The sequence below is a fragment of the Nilaparvata lugens genome, unplaced genomic scaffold, assembly GCF_014356525.2.
Source record: "Nilaparvata lugens isolate BPH unplaced genomic scaffold, ASM1435652v1 scaffold4088, whole genome shotgun sequence".
In the NCBI taxonomy this organism is placed as follows: Eukaryota; Metazoa; Arthropoda; class Insecta; order Hemiptera; family Delphacidae; genus Nilaparvata; species Nilaparvata lugens.
The window spans coordinates 19,694-27,070 of NW_024090533.1; the positions used below are offsets into that span (position 1 = coordinate 19,694).

At 32.7% G+C, this 7,377-nt stretch overlaps 1 non-coding gene across 1 annotated transcript; it reads left to right on the top strand.

Annotated features, from left to right (window-relative positions):
• Positions 1-4,276: 4,276 nt before the first annotated feature.
• On the top strand, positions 4,277-4,348 carry Trnap-ugg. The gene has a single exon. It is a non-coding gene; the product is annotated as a tRNA-Pro (tRNA).
• The last annotated feature ends 3,029 nt before the right edge of the window (positions 4,349-7,377 follow it).

Below are 7,377 nucleotides of genomic sequence, written 5' to 3' on the forward strand. Positions count from 1 at the left end.
TGAGAAAACGCTAAAAAACGCAGATTTTGGGCGTATCTTTGGAAATTTTTCCAAATCCGTTCTTATTGCGCCTCTAAAGGGCCAACTGAACACACCTACCAAATTTGAAATGTTATGTCATATTTCTATCATATGTCAGGACGATCCAGTCGGGGGTCCAGACTAAACGTCTGGCTAAACGGATATGGCGAGCAAAGCGAGCCTGACGGCTTGAAGGATAATATTCCCAGGAATAGCTCTGATTGAAGTAACAGTACTCAATCAAATTTTCCGTGACAAATCAGGACCTCCTAAGTAGGTATTTAGGAGGTACTGGATAAATTGGTATTTAGGAGGTCCTGGATAAATGCATTCCAATCTTCAACTTGGTGCCAACCTAACAAAGTCAATTCAACTTAATGCCAACCTGACAAAATTTTTAATTTAGTTACCAGAACAACTGTTTCGAAGAGGTACTCTCTCTAGATTATAGTTCTATAATAACATACGGTATGGACATTTCAATTATAATTTCAAGATATTGGAATATGAAGAATATACATGTTAAAAGACGAATTTTAAACCCTTAAAAACCACCCTTAGAGTTCAAATATCGCCAAAAGATTTCTTAGTGCGCCTCTTAAGGTCCAACTGAACATACCTACCAAATTTGAACGTTTTTGGTCCGGTAGATTTTTAGTTCTGCGAGTGAGTGAGTGAGTGAGTCAGTCAGTCAGTCAATGAGTGAGTGCCATTTTGCTTTTATATAATCATAGATAGATAGAGGCTGAAATAATAAAAATTATTGAACTGTACATAATAAGAAAAAATAATGCAATTTAGAAATTCCTTTTAGTGTTAGATAATATTGTTTTGTATCTACTGTGACATCTTAAATTTATTGAGACCATGAAATGAAATAAATCGAAGAAATAGAAGATATTATTATTGTTAAAGGCTGGAAAGAATATCAAATGTACTGTTAGGCGGGATGCACACCGGAGAAACGCATTTCGTGAAGCCCTCTTTCATGAAACTTGTCCATGCAATCCATTTCACTCGCGCATGCATACAAAAGAAACTTTCTCTGCTTAATCTTATCAGTCGATTGCGAGCAACTTTCGTTTCACGTTTCCTGAAACTTTTTTCACGAAACGCGTTTCTCCGGTGTGCATCCCGCCTTAACTGATAGCAATAGAGATTACTTATCAGCAGCTAAGACTGAGATAAGAGCTCCGTTCTATACGGCATATTTTAGAAGAACTATTTATTAAAAATTATAATTTATTGCAAATAATATGTAAATTATTGTTTATTGTCAGCCATATTATTTAGAGGTTACAACTTTGTTTACATTAGTGAACAGCTGTTTTGAATGCAGTAAAGAAATTGATTAAAATGAATTCTCTATTCTACTGACCTTATGTTTGAGGCAACACCTCCAAGTTTGAGGTTATAACACCGAGGACTCAGTATAAGATTTTTATATGTGTGACGTCTCCATCTGGGGCATTGCTCAAATAAAATCAGGACCCCCCCAACACTACATAAATTGGCGGAGCTTTGATCATATCAATGTGCTTTATTTGAAAAATATCCTTCCCAGTAACACTCTACCAAAAGATAAATACAGATGATGAAAAGGAAAATTCGCAAGTACGTACACTCATGTCTGAATGCACCTTTAGATGTTGATTATTTATCTGATAGTTGCAATACATAAAGGGCAGATTATAATAGAGAGCAAATAGGAAAATAATTGAATATTCGATTATTGGTTAGTATTTTTCCAGTATCGATAATGTATTGGATTGGAAAAACTAATATATTGACCTATTATTGTGAAATTGATATTGCTTTATAGAACATGCTAATATTCAAGTAATGAGAGTGGCGTAGAGGCATTGTAACTTGGAGACTACACAAACCTCTTGGCAAGCTTGGACTTCCACAAGACAAGGATTTCCCTCTGGGAATTTGAGGTTCGTATTCAAGATGCTTCGAGAGCTTATCAGACTTGTGCTTAGGGTTAATGAAATTGCCAAATCTAGGTCATCGCAGCCGAAGTTCTGTATCTTGAATCTAGGCAGTACTGGCCTGCATCTCATCTATTCAAATCGGAAAATCATAAAAGTTTTATCCTCAAGTTTCCAGTCTCTTATTTTTCCAATCATAACCTTGCAATATACGAAAAATATGGAAGGTTCCAGATCAAATTAATTATCCAATTCCGTTCCAATATTCATTGGAAATTATTTTGTGATTTGTATTTCTTAAATAGATTGTAATTGATCAATTTTCACAATTTTTCGGAAAGAACCAAGATCTCTGTATTGCTTATTTTGATAGCTGATAGAAGATCGATGAACATCTTTCATGTAGTAACGACATTCAGTGTTTGATTATATCCATTAATTGAATATAAAACGATGAAAAAAACTATGAAAATATTATGAGTTAGCAAAGTTGTTGTGTGTGAGCATTCATTGATGAATTTTTCTTCCTTCCCATGATAGAGAATTATTCAACGATTGATTTATTCGTTAGCTCTGAAAAATAATCAATAATCGCAGTTCCATTATTGGTTCTCCAATGTTTCTTGGGTCTCCCCTAGGTCTCCCATCATGGGTTTTCGGAATATTTTATATTTTTTGATAAAATTATACGTTGAACGTTGTAGAAGGCTACTTGAGTACTTAAACTATTGTCGTTCAATAATTTATTATTACAAGTCATTGTATTTCTGAATAGTTGGCCAACTATTTCAGATCTATCCACACAATTCTTAGTAATATAGGTACTTTCCACGTGAAGGAGTGAATTTTACAAATAGAAAGGTTTCTTGGATCTGAATAGAACATCACATGAAGTATATTGAACTCATCCATATTTCTTTACACTTATAATCATTCAATTGATCCAACTTCAAATATAAATCTTGATAAAATAGCATATTTTACAAGTATGAATAACTTACATTTTACAAGAGATGGTTTTATCGTTCAGAACAAACAATATTGGAATCTGCCTCTTGTCTGCATTGAATTCAACTCTCCCTTCGAATATTAATGAATTGAAAAACTACCAGATCCAACTCCTACATGCGATACCGCAACTGCGCATTTCGCGTCTGGCTACCAACTGTCAGCTTAGGTTAAATGAAAAGTGTTGATGTTAATCATAAGGATTCAAAGTGAATCTCACTATAGAACCAATGTTAGCAGCTAGAAAAAAGAGAAGAAAACGTTTACCAAGATAACAGACTCTGCAACGATGATGGAATGGTTTTTTGGAGTAGAGAACTGAGCAAAGATACGCAGATTGCACTGCGTCTACAATGTCGAGCAATATTTTATTTTGGCCAACATTTTTCGTTTGTGTAATTTGGTTGTGTAGCTCTCGTTAAAAATGCAAGTACCAAACTGACCGCGGGGATGTTTCTTGTTGCTCTACTCACAGAGGAAATCAACTTCACCCCGTGGGAAAGGGCGGGTAACTGAAATGAAACTCCGGGTAGACCCTAGACCCTCACCCCACGTCCCACCAACAACAAGGCATGTTGCAGAGAAGCAGAGAACGATAGTGGGCTTTCTTCTATTCCGCATATACATTGCTCGAGCATTTTCATTCTATTATTATTTTTCATCTACTCACAAAACATTTCATCTTCTCACGTAATTTGTTTTGTACTGTTATAATTAATTATAAACTTACTATATTAATTCCTTATAGCCTACAATTACATATTACAGTATTGTTGAATGGAATTATTTTTTCCTGTGATGTCATTGTTATTTTTATTACTTCTTCCGACATTAACCATCTACATTATTCATTCATTTATCATATTTTTGTTTGTTTTCCAACTTCTATTTCGTTTGCTCGATTCCAGTAGCACAGCTTGATTTCATTAACACTATTATTGTAGTTGATGGACTTGAAGACGACCCTGACAGATCATCCAAGTGAATTATCGGGTTACGTATTCGTTTATAAATTTCCCATGTACTTGCTCCCACACATGAATCCAATATAATCATGTTCAATCGAAATATCAATAAAGAAATACTATCTGAATAGTCAAAGAGCAAAAGATAAAGAGAGTGAGTGAGAAAGAGAAGGAGTAGAGAGTGAGAGTGTATTTAGTATGAGAGATCCCATGAGAGTGTGACAGACGTTGCACGGTAGACTTTCACTTATGACTGTTGAGCTGACCTTGATAATACAGGTTACTGTTATCACTCACTATAACAGGTTTAACATTTTTGTTTTAACGGCTGCATTTCGTTTCTTATAAGGCCCGTTGGTCTAGGGGTATGATTCCTGCTTTGGGTGCAGGAGGTCCCGGGTTCAAATCCCGGACGGGCCCTAATTTTTTAATCTTTTATCTAACAATAAAATAGTTTTGATAGATTACTGATATAATTTGTAATACTTCAAGATTCTACCTAGGTGGAACTCGATAGTTACTTATTGCAGTGAGTTTGGTCATTATTCAAAAGCATAGTTAATCGAAAAAAGTTGAAAGAATTTAATCATTGAATCTTGAAAAATCTTTCACGTAATAATTATACATTGGTTTTAGGAGAAAAATAAAATGGAGAGGAAAATAGAAACACTATGTGATCCACAAAATTGAATCAATATTCTGTTGATTGTAATACATGGAGTCTCCGGAGAAAATATACTATAAACTTGAAAGATGTTGCTCAACATTATATATATGAATGAAATCTAATATAAAAACATGGACAACGCAATTAGGTCAATCGGAGAGTTCCATAAAGATATCAACAAAATTTCACGAATTCACTGACAAATCCATTCTCAGTGCTAGCTACAAACTTCATTTGAAAACTGAGAGAGCAAGAGTTATTTTTTTTCAATTGAAAAAATGGTAAAGACTGTGAAAAGCACCATGCACTTTGTCACTTAACCCTAACTGGTAACATGGTTATTCTATTGCTTCTTAATGGAAGAAGATAGGCCTATTCGAATAAAGAATGTGATGTGAAAAATATTTAAAAGTAATCGAGTAAATATCTATCCAGAAACAAGCATAACATAACAAATTGAAAGTCATTAATTTTTTAATTATTTCATTGGATGAGTACATAAAATAATCCAAACTGACAAAGATGTCTGCCTCATGTACATCATTGTAGTGATGTAGAGATATGACATTGACATATAAGATAGACATTGTAGTGTCTATGAAGTAGATATAAGTAGTACCCACTACTTAAATGTTATTTATTACAAGTTACAATAGTACAGAATATAAGTTGCAATAATTGATCATTTTTTTCACAGTAGTTTTAATAATAAGATGACTATGAACCATCGATAAATATTTTGATAGTGAGTACATTGTAGCTGTGTAGTAGCTTGTCAGTGATAAATGATAGCATTAGCGATTCTATTCAAGTTCACGGTTAGTCTCCTGGGGAGAAGTAGACCCCAAGTACCCCTGGGGAGCCAGAGCCAGTATAAATACACCTCTCTCTGCTATTGACATGAGGCGATAATAGAAAACAGTCGATATCGGCAGAAATACTGTACTGTGTGTTTGTGTACCCCTGTCTCTGTATTCTGTAGTTCATACCTTGCTCTCAATAATCAATTCAGTTCAACTATTCTGTTGAGATTTTAAGGATTATAAAATTGACTGTATTATGAGAACTTCGAAAGTGTCAAATGAGTTTTCAATCGCTTCAATTATTTATCAATAATTGCAGATTGATTGTCTTACATTGTTATATGACTTGTTTGGATAGTTCAAAATCTATTTCAATCACTCCATGAAATTTATTGATTTCTCAATAGCTTGAACCATTAGTTAAACTATTGAAACTTCATTATCGATGATCATCTCAAAATATTTATTACTCATCAATTACATCACAATAGATTGTTGAATGATAGAATGTTGATATATAGAGATTATCTATCATAAAGCAAAACATCAACAATAAAAATTCGCATCCAATTTTCAGGCAATCTCTTCCATATTGCTTCAATTGTGATTGAGTAGCTTATTACGTTGATTTAGCAAGTTGAAATAGGAGTATGCGGCACGAGTAACCTGAAAAATGGATGAGTTTATTTATTATTGTGACATTACTAAGAATAAACAAGAATCAAGAAATAATAGTAGGCTATATGAATGGATTTGATCAAGAAAATAGACCAAAAAAACATTTAAGAATACATGAGAATCTCTAAAAGAGCGATTCACGTCGAGAGTCGAATAAATAAATATATTTTCCGTTTATAACAGACAACTCCAAGTCAAGATTTAATGACATTTAAATTGGAGTTTGCAAATCTAGAAGTTTACCACATACTTCTACCAAGAGAAAGGAGGCTCTTGTATCCTTTATTAAACAAAGGGATAATCGATGCATAATATTTCCAATAGACTAAAGAGAATAAACTACGAAAAGCACAATGAACACAAATTTTTCTGGTTATTAAGTTAGTTTCCGTTCTCTTTAGAAAATATATAACTTTATAATTCAATAATTTTTCTATGATAACTGTATAATTTAAAAATTTATTTCATTATTAATACCTCTGCTTGGTCATCTAATCAATATTTCACGTTAATCAAAAATATGCTTCTATTCGAATAAGAATTTCTATTCATGAAAAACAAAAAACAATTACGTAAAAATAATTACAATTATATAATAAAAATAATAATATTATATAATAATAATAATTAATATCAACTATATTAATTTTATTATTAATATTAATTATTATTATATATTAACAATTACGTAACCTTATCTAGAAAAAAGTACCGTGGTGGGGTGATCATAACACTGGCGCGTAGACATGACCTAAACTTTGAAGGATGCACCGGTGAGGGGTATGGAATACCCCCAATCGAGGTAGTTTTTGAAAAAATAGCTTCAATTTGAAGCGTTTTTACTTCCCACTTTCTTAAAATCTCCACTTCAATATTTACATTCATTCATTTTTTGTGCTTAGTAAGCCACTTTTTACTCGTAATTCGATTTTCCATTGAACATTTCACGGCCTATGTTTTATTTGATATAACAAATTTGTTATTTAACAAAATTTCGATTCAATAGAATGGAATGGAACAAAATTTTACTAACCATTCAATCATTTTTTCATTGAATAATAATTTTGTAGTAGCCCTGAAAAGCCTACTCATATATTTTCAGATAGGATGCTATAGCTAGATGCTATAATGTGGCTCCAAATAAATTTTTAAACAAGCTTTTAAAATCATAGTCCCAGTTTTATTTGATTAAGAATTATTTCTTCAAGTCTCATGATTTTCACATTATGCTCAAAATTAGAATGAAGCTTATTTTACCAAAATTAGAGGAGTGTCCCCCTCTTAATGGTAGAAACTACGCC